General features: G+C 41.5%; 1 long non-coding RNA gene across 1 annotated transcript in view; it reads right to left on the reverse strand.

Moving 5' to 3' along the window:
* Positions 1 to 261: 261 nt before the first annotated feature.
* Positions 262 to 17,894, reverse strand: part of LOC107183369 — a 38,526-nt gene continuing 20,893 nt past the window's right edge. The window contains exon 5 of the long non-coding RNA XR_001514155.1: positions 262 to 284. This is a non-coding gene — a long non-coding RNA (uncharacterized LOC107183369). The remainder of the gene's footprint in view (positions 285 to 17,894) is intronic.

The following is a 17,894-nucleotide window of genomic DNA, read 5'->3' on the forward strand; positions in this document are numbered from 1 at the left end:
TTACCCCTGGCAAGTGCTGATCTTTTTACTGACACCAGTTTTGCCTTCTCCAGAATGTCATAAAGTTGGAATCATACAGTATGTAGTCTTTTCAGATTGGCTTCTTTTACTTATACATTTAATGTTCCTCCATGTCTTTTCATGGCTTGATAGGTCTCTCTTTTTTTTTAACCACTGAGTAATAAATATTGTATGGATGTTCTATCCTTTGTTTATCCATTCTCCTATGGGAGGGTATCTTGCTTGCTTCCAATTTTTGGCAGTTACTGGCCTTTTTGATGCATCTGTAAATAAGAGATTACAAATTAGATGTAACCTTGATACTAGTGTTTATTACCAAACATGTTTATTAATGACTTTCTGCATCCAGCACACTGGGCACTTTGTAGTCACTCCCACATTGTCTACCCACTTCTGCGTTCTCCCCTTATGCAGATCAGGTACAGGGCATAATGTTTTCACAAGTTTAATTATTATAAAAATGATACCCACTTCAGGTGAGCATTTCTTCAAATATGGAATATATAAAATGAGAAGTAAAAATCGCCCCAGTCCCCAGCCTTATTCCCACTCCCCAGACGTATCCTACTAGCTACTTCCTCTTTGTAAATGAGCCTATGCGAATATTATCTTCTTTTAGTAACAACAAAATATATACTTCAGGGTGGAGCAACAGTAGGTTTACAGTTGTGAGTAATGCAACAGTTTATTCTTGTATTATTTATTAATGGTTGCATTATTTTCCATACAACTGTAGACCTACTTTTGCCCCATCCTGTATACGAGTACATTCTGGAACATATGTGCGTAAATAACTTTTTTTTAAAAGGTGTCCGGCTTTTGTTTATAAGAAAGTGCTTTTGAAAACAAAGTCAAATGGAACACTAGCTTTAAATTCTCCTTTTGGCACCTTTGATGAGAGAGCCTTTGGTTACTTTTCTCCCAAATGTCACCCGTTTCCATGGGCCCCGGAGCTACACTAAATGAGCAGCACTCCTGAGCAGCAGGGAGTTTGGAAGGGGCTTAATTAGTTTCACCTCCAGCTGTGAATTCTTAGGTCAGTCATTACTTGTATTCTCTCATTTTCACTATATTCTTGGTAATGTCACCTTTTCCCCCAGGAAGTGACTTTTCTCTTCCCTGGTAACCAAAGTTCCACTCGGGGTTTCCCATATAGCTCTAACAGTGGTTCTCAACCTTCCTAGTGCCGCGACCCTTTAATACAGTTCCTCATGTGGTGGTGACCCCCAACCATAAAATTATTTTCGTTGCTGCTTCATAACTGTAATGTTGCTACTGTTATGAATCGTAATGTAAGTATCTGATATGCAGGATGTATTTTCATTGTTACAAACTGAACATAATTAAAGCATAGTGATTAATCACAAAAACAATATGTAATTATATATGTGTTTTCCGATGGTCTTAGGCAACCCCTGTGGCATATCACCTGGGGGCCCTTTTCATCTGGGGAGTTCTGTGGTTTAGTGGGGCGTCTGATAAGGACCAGGCTTCCCTGGACACAGAGCAAGATCCCAGGAGGCCCAGGCCCTGAGCACAGATGTGTCCCTGGCTGAGCTCCTCCAGGCTAAAGACAGGCGCTGCGCCCCAGAGCGGGAGGTGGAGGCATTAGAACAGCAGGCGCAGAGTAGTGTAGGAGGCAGGCCGAGGTCCCTGCTCTGGAGAGCTTTTGTGGGCAGGTGCAGGGGCTCCTAGAAGCTTTTGCTGTCCAGGCAACAAGCCTAAATGGGCAGCAGTGAAGCCCTGGCAGACGCCCACCCCAGGACAGCACAGAGAATGTGGGTCACCTCCTGGGTTGGAGGTGGTGTGAACCAGCAAGACGTGGTCTTCACTCACATCTCTGTTGCTCACGCTTAAACCTCGTGATTTTGATTATTCCTGTCACTGGAAATTATTACACCAAAATCCCCATTTTGATTTGTTGAAGTGACATTATTATGGGTTTAACTACATTTTTCTGTCATATATACAGAATCGGAAATGTTTTCATGTCGACTATCAGTATTTGTACAACAACAAAAAATTCATTAAATAATCTGATAATTTCCCTTTCAGTTTGGCTAATAAAAATGCAGGAAGGGGTTAGATATTTACAGAAAATACTTCAAGTAATTGGGAACAATTGGTGCTTTCACCTTTTCACACTTTCCCTTAGCAGAGCAGGTAATAAAACCCTAAGTAATTACAGCCAAATAGCCTTCCTGCTGTGCCATTCTGCGCACATAAATCACGTGCTGTCAATATTTCATCAGTCACCTGGGCCAAATAGCAGTAATATATTTACGAAGTCTGTATAAGTGTTAATAAAATATGAACAAGCAAATCTTGAAAGGTTTCTCTCTGGAATAGGGTGCATTTTTATAAAAGGCAATATGAATTCCAACCGAGATTGAAGAATTTATTTCTTGCCACCCCCCACCCCCCCACCTCTGGCAGAGAGGAGAGATTCACATGTTTTCCTCTGACTGGGTAGCATGATCCCCCAGGTGCTGCTGGGAAGCGTATTTCTTTATGGTTCAGAACCTGGTAGATTCTTGGTAGATTCACCTGTGTCTCTAGTCATCAGGGGACAGACAAGACCTGGGGACAGTCACTACCGGACTAGGTGGCCTTAAGCAAGCTTGTAGAGATTTCTTCTAGGAAATGAGCATGCAAATTTTCTCATCGAAAACACCAAAACTCTATCCACTATTCTGGGACGATAGACGCCTTTCTTTCTTTCACTGATGTTATTGGTCTGTTTATTATTTCTAGAGAATGTCTCTACTCACAAATGAATTACTTATGCCTTTGTCCCAGCTAAAGTGGATATATTCCTGGTCCCCTTTATCATATAAAATGTAAGGTGAAATTTATTTCTAGAGTGCTGCACTCCTTGTGAAATTTTTGTTCATTTCTAATGTTCTTTGTTTTTCAGATTCACAACAGCTAAATGCACTGCTCAAGACGTTCCGATTGGCACTATTTTTCAGGTTTTAATTTTTAAACTTGGCTGTCATTGATCTGGGGAAAGAATGTTCATGAAACTTCCCCTCTAAAGTTAAAAGTGCATTGAAATAGCCCTGGCTGTGTAGCTTAGTTGGTTAGAGTATTGACCTGATAAACCAAGGTTGTGGGTTTGATCCCCAATCAGGGCACACATAAGAAGCAAACAATGAATGCATAAGTAAGTGGAATTGCACAAATCAAATCAACATGTCTCTCTCTCTCTCTCTCTCTCTCTCTCTCTCTTTCTCTCGCTCTCTCTCTCTCTCATCAATAAATAAAAAGTTGTGGGTTTTTTTGTTTGTTTGTTTTTAAGTGCATTGAAATCTAGAGCATATTCCTGAAACATCATCTTGTGTTCTGGCCAAACCTGTTCAGTGAGGTTTCCCTCCTCTCACTAAGATCCAGGCGGGGTGTTGACGGCCTAAAAAAGTGGGAGGGGGAAGGAGATACTGAGGAGGGAGGGGGAAGGAGATACTGAGGAGGGAGGGGGAAGGAGATACTGAGGAGGGAGGGGGAAGGAGATACTGAGGAGGGAAGGGGAAGGAGATACTGAATAGGGAAGAGGAAGGAGATACTGAGGAGGGAGGGGGAAGGAGATACTGAGGAAGGACAGGCTTCCAGGACAGAAGAGTGCTGTTTTGTTCTCTCTCTCACCACTCCAGCCAAAGGCAGCTTCAGAGTACAGATCAGCATCTTTTACACGGGCAGACCTGGAGACTGTACAGCTCAGAACAGCATACCAATTTAACAAATGTTTATTTAGGACTCACCATATTCCAGGCTGAGTTGTTATGTAAAGCACTCAAGGAGACTGGTGGCCCAAAAACCTAGAGAGGACTGAGTTTTCAGAAAAGGGACTAGTGGAAAGCCTGCAAAGAAGTTAAGGAAACAAACACTGAGTGAGCGGTCAGATAGCAATGAGGTGGTCATTAGCAAGATCCAATGCACACGGGAGCTGAAGGAGAGACACGATGGTAGTGAACTCAGGGAAGCCCCGCCCGTGAGAAGATCAAAGTGTGGCAATAAAACTTAAATATCATCAATGAGGGACAATCACGGAATTATTTTAAAAGATGAGCTAAATCATGTATTGACAGAGAAGGGTACCCAAGATATGTGGTTGAGGGGAAGAGTTTACAGAAGAGTATGTATACTATGGTGCCGGTTTTGTTTGTTTTTAAGGTATAAAGGATGACCAGAGCTGGATTTACTGTGGCACTAACAACGTCTTAGGAACTCACTTGTGTAGGTCTCTTTCAAGACCTTGAACTTAATTTTGTATTCTTCTTAAAGAGGTTCTCCAAAACAGCATAAGAGTGAGATGCAAAACCTGAATCATTCCCTGCTATTTATAAACACGACCAAACATTATGACCAGCCTTGGTTATCTTGGATGGCTGGAATGTGAAGGCTTTATACTTTTCCATCACCCAGAACTGCCTCCTGCTTCCTTCATGGTCTTCCCTTCCCTCACCCATAAGCCCTCACAACCCTCCCAGTGTTCCTGTCTCTGAGTGAGTTAATTCATGGACTTTGTAAACAGAAATCCATTATTCACATTTAGTAATGAGCCCTTCCAAGAAATGCATCATTAGGCTATTACATCGTGTACAGGCCTCATAAAGTGCACTTACACAAGCGTGGATGGCATAGCCGACTACTGTAATTGTATGTGCTATACATTTATTCCACTGGTGGGGCATTAGGTTTGTTTACACTGGCATCACCACAAACACAAACACTGAGCCAGGATGTTATGATGTCACTAGACAGTAGGAATTTCCAGCTTCATTATAATTATGTGGGACCACCCTTGTATACGCGGCCTGTTGTTGACCGAAATGTCGTTATGCGGCGAATGACTGCAGTGGGTATTATCACTACCCTATGTCCCAGCCAGCACATAGGACACCCTCTATCATCATTTCCCTCCAAGTTCTGCTTTTCCCAGTTTTCCTACTGACCAGTATCATGATCTTCCATTGTATTGCCTTTACCTTAGTCTCTCTCTCCCACTCTGGTTGTTTAAAAAATTTTCATGTATGTGTTTCTAGAACAGAGACTTTATTTCTTTCTGAGGAAGAAAATTTTTCAGCACAATAAATGTGTTTAAAATCTACTTAAAACTTAAAACAAAAGTAGCTAGTAAATTGACAAAACCAATGGCAGTGTTTCTATTTTAACTAGACTATGGTGCTTTTTTTTCATTAAGGGGACATCTTTGGTGGCTAGAGCTATTTATTGCTGTCTAAAATTGGCTTTGGGATCAGCTACATTCTCTGAAGCATCTTAACATTTTTTATTTTGTACTATAAATAAAAATGCTACATTCAGCCAGCAGTTCAGTACAATTAGTAGACTTTACACTATTTTATCATCATAGAATTGGTGTATTAATTATCTGTGATTAAGCCTCATTCATATGAATAAATGTGAAAGGATGATGTAACTATACCTTGTACCAGTCCAAATTGGGTCAGCTGCATATAACTGTTGGCCACTTTCTCTTGCAAACAGGTTTTATAAATAGGCAATGGGGGAGGGGTGGCAAGGAGCCCAAAATTCATTAAGGGCTCAATTTCCTTCTGGCTGTCAACTCTATGATCTCTAACAACCCCTGTACTCATCATCTAATAAGACAGCTGGTGCTCCAGCCATCTCGGCCATGTTTCAGGCCCAGAGGAAGAATTAGCACAGAACACTTTCTTCATAAGGACACTACTGCAGACCTACCACATGATGCTCTCACTCACATCTCTATGGCAAGCACCTAGTCATCTGACCAAGTCATCTGCACATGAAATATCCTCTGTTAACTGGACAGCAATGCACCAACCAAAAACTGGGGATCTGTTACCCAAAGAAACTGGGGAGATTAGACTGGGGGAGGAAATTTCTATTCTCTGCCACTGTCTTAACACAAACAATAGCATGACAATTTAAAGACGTAATATCGTTGGGGAGCACATGAGACTTGGTTGGAAAATTTGTAAGGCAGGCATTCTGAGAAAAGGGAAGTGTGTGGAAGGCCGTGTGCCCTGTTTACTGGAATTCCAACTTAATGGAGTGCTAAATGCGGTGTCCCAACTATTCCTGGACCTTTCCAAACAAGTCTGTGCACCTGCAGACCCCCGGGTGTTTACTGGAATCCTTATGCTTAATCTTTAGGTGTCCTTGCTTAAAGGACATTGCAGACACATATGTCCTCCCAATATTACTTACTCTACTGATTGTATCTGAAAGATAAACTTTATCTCAAACTCTTATTACAATAAAAGCCTAATGAGGCAGGCAATCGAGGCTGTCTGGTTCCTTTAGCCAGGCGATCCCTTAGCCCTCTTTCTCAGAGCAAATGTTGGAGTAATCCATTCATCCGTCACTCAGGGTCTGCTGGTCAGCCTCAGCATAATATCTCTTTTCATAATACTTTGAATTCTGTTAAAAGGTAAAGCACATAAAAATATGATTCCATCAGTATAGTACATGGTCACAATGTAAATAGGTCCATGGTGTCAGCCATGCATGGATGCACTGCATTTGAACAGAGGTTGCTTGGAGGGATGCAGAATGTTCCGGGAGCATCACCAACCATCTGAATGATTGTCCTTGTTGTGATCTTAAAAGTGCTTACTCAGCTATGTGAGTCTGACTGCAGAATTCAGGCTGGAACACAGAAAGAAGCAGAAGGTTAGGTCCTTGTCCCAAAAGACATTTCCATTTGGGCTGGGAAATAAATAAATCTTTCAACTGTTTGTATATTCTCTCTACAAGAGCTCTTGGTATAATGATAGGAGACAATTCACAAGTCAGTGTGATATATATATATATGTTTCTCAAATCAAAGGTACTGACCATAAGTTCTAGCAATGAGGCAGTCACCTGAGCGAAACGAAAGAAAGAGAAGGTTTGGAAAAGAAGGGGTTAGGAAATCCAGACTGTAGTAACAAGTACTCCCTAGGACCATTATTCTCTGATGCCCACACTTGGTTGCAGAATCCATGTCATCCTACCAACTTATCAGAATTGTTTGCCCTTGCCAGTTTTGCTAAGTGGTTAGACTCTAACCATTAGAGTGTCAGCCTGGGCACTGAAGGGTCATGGGTTTGATTCTCAGTCAAGGGCAGGGACCTGGGTTTCGGGTTTGCTCCCCAGCCCTGGTCAGGGCACATGCGGGAGGCAACCAATCAATGTGTCTCTCTCACATCAATGTTTCTCTCTTTCTCCTCCTCCCTCCCTTCCATTCTCTGTAAGAATCAATGGAAAAAATATCCTTGGGTGAAGATTCACACACACACACACATACACACACACACACACACACACACACGAATTGTTACCTTAGAATTGCTGGGAGATCCTTTAACTCTAGAGACTGGAGTTGGTTTGGGATGGGTCCCGGGATACTTTAAAGTTTCCAGCTGATTCTGACATGTAGGCAGGCTGCACATCACTGGCCCTAGGGCAGTGGGTCTCACACTGCAGCAGGCATCAGCATTGTCTACAGAACGTGTCATTGCTCTACCGTCTGGTCTCCACTGCCTTGTCCAAGGGCATGGCCTGGTTGCCCCAGTAAACTCACTGTGGCTGCTGATTTATCATCTGTGGTTCTCACCCTTACGGCAGTGCTCTTCAACCTGGAGATCTTGTGAAATGCAGGTTCTGGGTGGTTGCCAGAGGCCAGGAGGAGAGGGATTGTTTAGAGCAGTGGTTCTCCACCTTGGCTGCACATTAGAATCACCTGGGAATCTTTTAAAATCCCAATTTCTGGGCCTCATTCTCCGGAAATTCTGTTTCTTTGTTATGGGGTGTATTTTAGACGATGGTTTAAAAATGCAGAGTCAGTGGGTGTGGGGTGGACACAGACAATAGTGTGGTGAAGGCCTGGGAGGGGATGGATGGGAGTGGATGGGTGTCAATGGGGGGAAAAGAGGACATCTGTAATACTTTCAACAAAAAAGATAAATTTTTAAAAAGAATTAAAAAATTATAAAAGCAGTATTATAGTTTGTTTTTTAAAGTTATTAATGTACCAAAGTGAAGTTTGGGTAAGTTAAAGGTCATTTTCCCCCTCCCCAGACAAGGCTACTGGCTATTGCTGAAAGTGCTAATAATGACAATAAGCAGGTGTTAATTCAGCTCTTCATACCTGCCTTGCCCTTGCCAAGCACCGTGTCCCCCTCTTTCAGGCTTTAACTCTGTGCATAGCTCCTTCCAGCGTCCTCTGGGCTCTGCCAAACCCTGGACTCTGCCAACCTCCCCCGCCCCCCTCGGGTGTTGGACGGCCTCGCAGGCTTCCTGGCAGCCAGTCTCCATGGGACCATGAGGTCAGGGTGACCTGATTCCTGTTTGCCCAAACACAGGAGAGCACAGTGTTGTTTCAACCTGTTTTAAACTGCTGATATGAGAGAGTTGGACTCTCTCCACACACACACACAGACACACACACACACACACACACACACACTGCAACCCAACAATTGGGAAAGACTTTGTTAAGTTATTTGGCCCTCAGAGGGTTACTGTCACGGGGAAGGGCCTTTGCTCCATTTGAATCACAGTGTTTGACCTGGGGCAGATCTTATATTTAAGATCTTTTTCTTCGGATGTGGCATGTATAAAAATGCAGTGGACCATTAGTAAGCAATAAAAAAAAAACCCCAATCAAATCTTGCCATTTTCAACAACATAGTGGGACCTAGAAGGTATTATGCTAGTGAAATAATGCAGGCAGAGAATAACAAATACCACGATTTCACTTATATGTTGGGTCAAAAAACAAATCAAACAAACAAGCAAAACAGAAACTTCATATATAAAGAGAACAAGCAAAACAGAAACAGCCTCATGGGTACAGAGAACAAACTGATGGTTGCCAGAGGGGATGTGGCTGAGGGGATGAGTGGAAAAGGTGAAGAGGAATAAGAGGTACAGACTTCCAGTTATAAAATAAATAAGTCACAGGGATGTAGTCAATACATCATAATAACTTTATATGGTGACAAATGGTGAATAGACTTACTATGACGATCATAAGTATATAAATGTCAAATCACTATGCTGTACACTTGAAACTCATATAATATTGTACGTCAATATTAATTTAAAAAATTTTTTAAATACCTAAACAGGTTAAGTAACATGGATCTGGTCATACAGCCAGTTAGTGGCAAAGCTAAAACCATAAGTCAAATCTCTTAGCCAGTGCTTTTCCATTGTTACCTCCTCTTAACTCCCCCTCAAGCCATTTGAAAAAGAAGTACCCAGAGAAATAAAATGAGTGAAGTAGAGCAAAACATTAATAATCACACTGGTTCCTTGATTAAGAATCTAAGTAAAATTCCCCTGAAACATATTATAGGGAAAGTTCCTACAGAACCATTTAGTTTGGTCGGATATTTCTTCTTTAATTCCTGTAGCCATCCCTAAAGAAATGGCCCAGAAGAAGGCAAAATTTCAATCCAATCAGGAACCTTTTGGGCAGAGAGAACTCTTGCCAATATGAGCATTTAAGCCTCCATAATAGATGTGAAAAGCATCTACAGTTCAAGAGTCTAAGAATCTGCATAGCCTTTATAAATACTAAGATAATATTTCCAGGAAACTGGAACCAAATTATGAGAAATATATCTTTGTATTTTTATACATGCAGCACAAAATTCACTTTCTTGAATTTAACCTAAAAGCTTTATAGCAAACCATTCTTTACCCAAACCACTTTGCTCTGAATCTAAAGCAATTGAAGTAAAGATGTCTGGGGCCTCAGATGGGAAGAAATGTATCCCCTATAACCCATGTCTCTTGTCAATACTAGTAGATGATACTCACACTGGAAAAGACAGCTACTAAGTCAGGATCTTTGTATTTCACATTCTCTCGGCCACATTCAAAAAAGAGGATTTTTAGCCATTAGGAGACATGTTCTGGAATCAGAGAAAAGTTAACCTATTTGCCTTTTGAAAATTCTTATCATACAGTTTTTTATATGCTCACTTGCTACCACCACCAGGATTAGGTTAGTTTTTTAATCCATCTGGACTGTGATGCATCATAGTTAAAGTTTTTACTTTTTGGGGGGGCCGGGGTTGTACTGAGAAGACGTACATCATCTACAGAAGAATGTCTGTCTCAGCTACTATTTGGACTCAGTCCCAGAAACTCATCCTAAAAAAACATTTCCCAAGGGGAAATATGCTAATCACACAGAGATGATTGCAATCAGCTTTAGGATAGCAAAAGCGAAAGAGTGAGCAACAATTAGACAGTGGTTAAATAAACTATGATAGCAATTCAGTTAGAATCTGTAACCATCAAAAATGGAACATAGAAAAGCATATAAGAAGCAATCCATGTGAGTCTTATGCCTCGTAATTAGACACTTTAGAGTTTATAAGTTGTTTCTGCATCACATTATCTCATTGGCTCTTCAAAGCAACTCTGTGAAACAGAAGTCGTTCTCGTCATTTGCTGATAAGAAAACCAACTCGTGGAGAAGAAGTGGTTTTCTGGGGTCACTCATGAAATATTCAACTCATTGACCACAACGATTTAAAAACCATAGGTACAAAGATCAAGACTGGAAAGACCATAACAAGTTGCAAAAGTTGCTCTGTTAAAACAAAGTGTTTTTCTTTTAAAAAAACGAACAAAAGTGTTTTTCTCCAGGGGTATGTGTGTATGTGTTTGTTTTTTGTTTTGTTTTCTGTAAAGCTCCTTTAAACACTGGATATCTTTATGGCTATATATCTTAATCATTGCAGCTATGTTTTTCAGCTTCCTTAATTGACATCAAATCGTGAGATAACCTATAACACAGGTTTTCTTTGTTTTCCCAGGTACACACAGGTCCTATGTGTGGTCTGCATTCCCATACCGATAGGAAGACTGTCTGGGGTGGCCAAACAAATAGCTTTTACATCTGGTTACTGTGTCCCCATTTCCAACACTGCTATGGCCACAAGGGAGCCCAGCCCCACTGAATCTTGCTTATATACCCATGTATATACCCACTAAAGTGATTCCCCTTTGCAAAGCAAGTCCTTGAGTAGTTTGTGGTAGGAAGTTTTCAGAGCTGCTTTCAGGAGAGGTGCCATGGAGTAGCAGAGTGATTTAGTAGCAATGTAATAGAGCTTTCAGCCTGTACTCCAGTTTTTTGTTGTTGTTGTTTGCTTTTAAATATATTTTTATTAATTTCAGAGATGATTTCAGAGATGAAGGGAGAGAGAAAGATGGAAACATCAATGATGAGAGAGAATCATTGATCAGCTGCCTCCTGCACAGCCCACACTGAGGATCAAGCCCGCAACCAGGGCATGTGCCCTGACCAGGAATGGAACCATGACCTCCTGGTTCATAGGTCAATGTTCAACCACTGAGCCACACAGTGGTTTAATAGGACCAATCTCCCATCCCCATTGTCTGTTCCCTCTGTTTCCCTTTGTTCTCTTTAAGTCTCAGTGTCTTTTCTAGGACATGAGCCTTCTCCACTGGGAATGTTCAATCTAATTCAAAGGAACAGCGGAGCATAAAACAGGATCCCGTTCTCTTTGTCAACTAAGAAGCGGCATTTGCTCTCATGGAGATCATCCCTTCTCCGGGACAGCATAAACAATTTCTGCTCAGAGGCCATTTTTAAAGGATGACTGCCTGGCTGTAAGTTGATTGTAAACACAAATATAACTGGAGAAACTCAAATCCCGAGACAGTATTTAGTTATAAGTGGGCACTCAGTGGATAGGGTGTGTGTGTGTGTGCACGCTCTTGGGTTAAAATTCTCACGTTTTATGGACCGCGAATACTTTCAAAGATCCCAGTTTGAAAAACATTACGCTCATAGCTTTTAGCTGCAGCCCCTTTACTTTCTTCCCTTTGAGAATCAAGTTTATTTATTTATATTTTAATATATTTTTATTGATTTTATAGAGGAAGGCAGAGGGAGAGACAGAAACATCAATGGTGAGAGAGAGAATCATCAACTGGCTGCTTCCTGAACACCCCTCACTGGGGATCAAGCCTGCAACTACCAGGAATTGAACCTTGACCTCCTGGTTCATAGGTTGATGATCAACCACTGAACCACGCCGGTCAGGGGACAATCATGTTTCTTGAAAGAATTGTCCACACACAATACCTCCACTTCCTTCTCTGAAGATTCCTGCTTCAACTCCTGCCACTACACTGAGACTGTTCTCCCAGCAACTTCTTTGGAGAAACCAGTGGGTACAGTTCAGCATCATCATGCAGCTTTTTGACTCCATCATTCCCTGCTCTTCCCTGTCCTCATGACCCAATATGCAGTGTCCCCCTAAAGCCCTCTGTCCACTCATGCTCATGTACACTACCCCCAACCCGTCCTCCGTCGATGACAGATAAATATCCCAAGTCCCCAGACAGCTCCAAGCCGCAGATTCTTCACTGTTTCCAGGATCTCCCACCAAGAGATTAAGCTTCAGTTGCCCATAGGGTGACTTGCATGATAACACTCCCTTTTGTTTGTTTTCTTTTCTTCCCTGTTTCACGTCCACATTTCCCCACTGTGCTTGGGATCACCTCCAAAATAAACTACTTGCATTCAAATCCTTTTTTCCAGATCTGCTGTTGTTGGAACCCCACATAAGACACCGTATTTCTGCTGGGCAGTAGCTACTTCTTTGGGATGCTGGAGATGTGGGGCTGCTAGTCTTTGCATTGGCTGACTCCAACCAAAAGACAGAAAACCTGGGTGACACGGTGTACAAGGGCTGGCCTCTGAGAGGCTGGACCAGCACAGAGAAGGTTGGGGGGTTACAAGGAGGAAATGGGTGCAGGACATAATCAGCTCAGTGCAGTTAGAGCAACATGCTAGCCTACCAGGCTTCTTTGATAGAATTCTGTGTGGCCATTGGGCTAGGTGGGCCCCTAGGCCTTAGTAGGCCTACATATATTTCCTGATTTTTTAAAATAATAGACACATTTTACTTTTGCAAGAAGAAAAAAATAAAATATATGTCAAAAGTTAAAAATCATGCTTTTAAGTGAAACGAGTTGCCTTTATTAAAATGACACATTTTATGTTTGTGACTCAGGAGAGCCTAAAAGTCTAATTTGGTCTTCCTTTGGGGTCCATCATGATTAACCTACAGCACTATAATGAAAATGGCAATATCTCTATGTAACAGCTACCATGGTGTTTCAGTATAGGGGCCAAGTGAGAAAACAAACGAATCTAGCATTATAATTACACCACAGAGCAGAATCCTATCTAATAAAAGGCTAATGTGAACATCAACCTAACAGCAGAATGACCGGTCACTATGATGCTATGACACGCACTGACCACCAGGGGGCAGACGCTCAACACAGGAGCTGCCCCCTGGTGGTTAGTGTGCTCCCACCTCAGCCAGAAGCAGGGCTCACAGCTGGCTAGTGCAGCGGCAGTGGTGGGAGCCTTACCTCCACAGCAGCGCTAAGGCTGTCTGACTGCCCACTAGGAGCCCCAGACTGGGAGAGGGCACAGGACAGGCTGAGGGACCTCCCCCTCCCCCATAGTGCACGAATCTCGTGCACTGGGCCTCTAGTCTATATATATAAAAGCCTAAGCAACTGGCCAAGTGATAGCTATGATGTGCAATAACCACCAGGGGACAGACGCTCAATGCACAGGCATGGAAACATGGAACAGACTGATGAATCTCAGAGGGAAGGGAGGAGAGTGGGAAGAGATTAACCAAAGATCTTATATGAATACTAGAGGCCCGGGGCACGAATTCATGCACCGGTGGGGTCCCTTGGCCTGGTATGTGGGGCTCAGGCCAAAACCAAGCTCTCCGACATCCCCTGAGGGGTCCCAAATTGTAGGAGGGTGCAGGCCAGGCTGACGGACCCCACCAGTGCATGAATCCATGCACCAGACCCCTAGTCAATTATAAAAGCCATGTGTAGTTATGAAAGTTCTGCTCAGGGGAAGCAATAAGAACTGAATTAGAATTAGGGGCCTAATCTCAAGCAATAAGAATCAGGGGTCTGCCGAAACTGGTTTGGCTCAGTGGATAGAGCGTCAGCCTGCGGACTGAGGGGTCCCAGGTTCGATTCCGGTCAAGGGCATGTACCTGGGTTGCGGGCTCATCCCCAGTAGGGGCTGTGCAGGAGGCAGCCGATCGATGTTTCTCTCTCATCAATGTTTCTAACTCTCTATCTCTCTCCCTTCCTCTCTGTAAAAAATCAATAAAATATATTAAAAAAAAGAATCAGGGATCTAATCTCAAGTCTAGCTCACTTTTAAATATATTTTCTTTAATTCTTTAGGGTACATAATTTAAGAGATGTCTGGCCATAGAAGAAAACAGTCCAACGAAAACCAATATAATGAATATATTTGTTAGAATACATATTGGCAGCCCTTTCTCCCCTTAAAAAAGTCAATCTTTCTCTTTTTTTCTTTCCTCCTCTTCTTCTTCTTCTTCTTCTTCTTCTTCTTCTTCTTCTTCTTCTTCTTCTTCTTCTTCTTCTTTTTTACAACTTTTGGTTTAACAGATATCAGAATTCCTAGCAAGAATCTGGCAGGGCTTTGATGTTTTGACAATGAGGCTCATTCTGTGCACGGGTGCACATTACAATGATACCCACAACACATTTTCATCTCCATGTAACTATCTCCCTTTAGAACCCTGTGCACTGTTAATATTTGGTCTGGACTAAATAAATGCACTTAATTTTTTTATTTTTGTAAAATATATATAACTGAAATTTACAATTTTAACCCTTTTGGGGTATATGGTTGATTGGCATTGACTACATTTATCATGTTGTGCAATCATCACCACTATCCATTTCTAGAAATTTTCATCTTCTGTCGCTGAAACAAGAACTACGCATTCCCCACCCACCCCTGGCAATTGCCATTCTACTTTCTGTCTTTATGAATTTGTCTACTATCAGTACTCCATATAAAAAAAATCCTACAATACTTGTCCTTTTGTGTCTCGCTCATTTTTCTTAGCATAATGTCCTCAAGCTTCATCCAGGTGGAGCATATGTCAGAACTTAATTCCTTTTTAGGGCTGAATAATATTCTATTGTATGAAAATGTCCCATTTTCTTTATCCATTCACCTATTGATGGACACTTGGATTATTTCACCTTTTAGTTATTGAGAAAAATGCTACTATGAACATTGGTGTACACATATCGGTGCTACTATGAACATTGGTGTGCTAATATCTGAGTCCCTACAAATTTGATTTTTAACAAAAATCTCTTGCCTTAACACATACATCATGTGTGATGAGTATTTAAACCTTCTTGAGAGACTTTCCCTTTGACAGGTTAAATCTCCAAAGATGCCTGGCCAGTATGGTTCAGTGGTTGAGTGTCATGAACCAAAAGGTCATGGTTTGATTCCCAGTCAGGGCACATGCCCGGGTTGTGGGCTTGATCCCAAGTAGGGGGCGTGTAGGAGGCAGCTGATCAGTGTTCCTCTCTCATTGGTGCTCCTAACTCTCTAGCCCACACTGTCTCTCTCTAAAATAAATAATAAAAAAATACTTTAAAAATTTCCAAAGACTTTATAAAGAATTCATAAAAATGAAATATTTATATAATTGTGAAGTACAGATAGAAAATAGGCTTAAACCAGGAGAGAGACTTAACACAGAGGAAATACAGGTGCAGCAGCTTGATGACCAGATATAAATATTAAATAGCACAACCACCGTAACACATCCTTCATTTCTTCTTTTATAGATATTTGTTCTAGTTTCCAGGAACTGAACATAAACGTGGGAGGCTGGGTTAGTTAGAGTGCTCTTAGCGTGATACTTAACTTTAGTGAAGATTATTTTGTTTAATATTTATTTAAACTTCTCAAACTTATTCTGTAGGTTAAAATAAACTGTTCGTTTTCTTACTTGAAAGTGGACTTTGCATTTCTAAATCTATTTATAAATTTACATAGCTGCTATTCCTGGCCCCTAGGAACTTTGAAAGAGATTTTGTTTTGCTTTCAAATGCTGTTAGGGTGTGTGTGTGTGTGTGTGTGTGTGTGTGTGTGTGTGTGTGTTTTCCACAACCCGAGTGGTTTTCTATAAACACAGCGAGCACATTCACTCGGAAGGTGAGACAAGACAGATAAAACAGATGGTTAGTTGTGCATCAGCCCATATGACACCAAAAGGTGCTGCTAATTTTGAGAACCATGCAGATGAGACGTCAGCTGAGCAAGTATGTAGCTCAAGCAAGCTGTTTAACTGTAAGCCCCCAGCACTACTCCTGCTAGCTGTGGGCTGGAACTGTTGCTTGGTAACCATTTTGAAATGGACACCTAGTGGCTATTAACTGCCATCTTCCTTTTCTGTTCTATCATTCCATGAAGGGACTTGCAGTTTCTAAATTCAATGTAACATCAAAAGTCGGGGGGTTGCGGGGGAGGCGGGGGGGAGATATCTTGCTTAGACTATCAGTGCCTACTAATGGAAATACCTAAAAGAAAAGCAACATGCCTTCTAACATGCCACTCATGAATAACTACTTTCTTAACATTTCTATTGTTTGAGGTCAATGGAATTTACTTCACAAACCAACATGTTAGTGTTCTTATTTTGGGTTGCTTTACATTTTTAAAGATTATACTTTCTGGAATTTCTCCCAAAATTCAGTAAGTGTGTACTTTAGATATAAAGGAAATAAAAGCTAAATTTATACTGTTTAGCTCATTTAAATAAGTCTTTTTGTGAGGATACAAATTATGCTATTGAATAATTATCATTCCATGGAAAGGCATAATCTTTTTGGGAGGAAAAGTCCACATTTTGGGGGGGCATATCTCTCATTGGCTAGAATTAGGTGCTTAAGAAAGTTAAGTAACCTCATTGGGGGGAGGGGTAATTGAAGAATTGGTGGAGGGGTAAAAGGCAGTGAGGAACAGATATAAATAAATTCTATATTAGTTGGGATTAGATTCATTCGTGACAGAAAATTCAAAATAAGAGTGAGGTAAGTCCAGCCAGTGTTGCTCAGTGGTTGAACAGTGACCTATGAACCAGGACGTCAGGTTTGAATCCCAGTCGGCACATTTCTGGGCTGCAGGGTTGATTCCTAGTAGGGGGCGTGCAGGAGGCAGCCAATTGATGATTCCCTCTCATCATAGATGTTTCTATCTCTCTCTTCCTCTCTCTGAAATAAAAGAATTTTATTCTTTTAATAAAAGAGTGGTTAAGGTAGTAGTTTCTTTTTCTTTTCATGCAAATTCAACTGGTGTAGTGGCTTCACAATCATAAGAAGACAGGCAGCTCCACCCACGCAGAGCGTCCTATCTACCCAGCAGGAAGGAGGAAAGTGAGAAGGACACACCCTCTGTTTAAGGACACTTCCTGGAAGTATCACATCTCACTTCCCCCTAGAGCAGTGTCTCTGTGCAGTTTCTTCTGCCTGTAGTCTGACAGACTCCACTCTGTTCCAGTTTAGGTCAACAATTTCCCCAGGGAGGCTGTTTCATGCATTTGTAATTCACATAGTTTTGTCACATTCTGGGATCCCTCAACCTCCTAAATGATTTCTAAATTTGTACACATTAGGCTCACTCATTATGCTACAACATTCTATGGGTTTTGTCACATATTGTTTAAAACATCAACAAATAGCTGCAGCGATCCTGAGAAAGAACAAAGTAGGTGGGATCTCAATACCAGATATCAAGCTGTATTACAAAGCCATTGTTCTCAAAACTGCCTGGTACTGTCACAAGAACAGACATATAGATCAATGGAATAGAATAGAGAGCCCAGATATCGACCCGAACCAATATGCTCAATTAATATTTGACAAAGAAGGCAAGAACATACAATGGAGTCAAGATAGTCTCCTCAATAAATGGTGTTGGGAAAATTGGACATATACATGCAAAAAAATGATAC

This window comes from Myotis davidii, unplaced genomic scaffold (assembly GCF_000327345.1).
Source record: "Myotis davidii unplaced genomic scaffold, ASM32734v1 scaffold71, whole genome shotgun sequence".
Classification (NCBI taxonomy): domain Eukaryota; kingdom Metazoa; phylum Chordata; class Mammalia; order Chiroptera; family Vespertilionidae; genus Myotis; species Myotis davidii.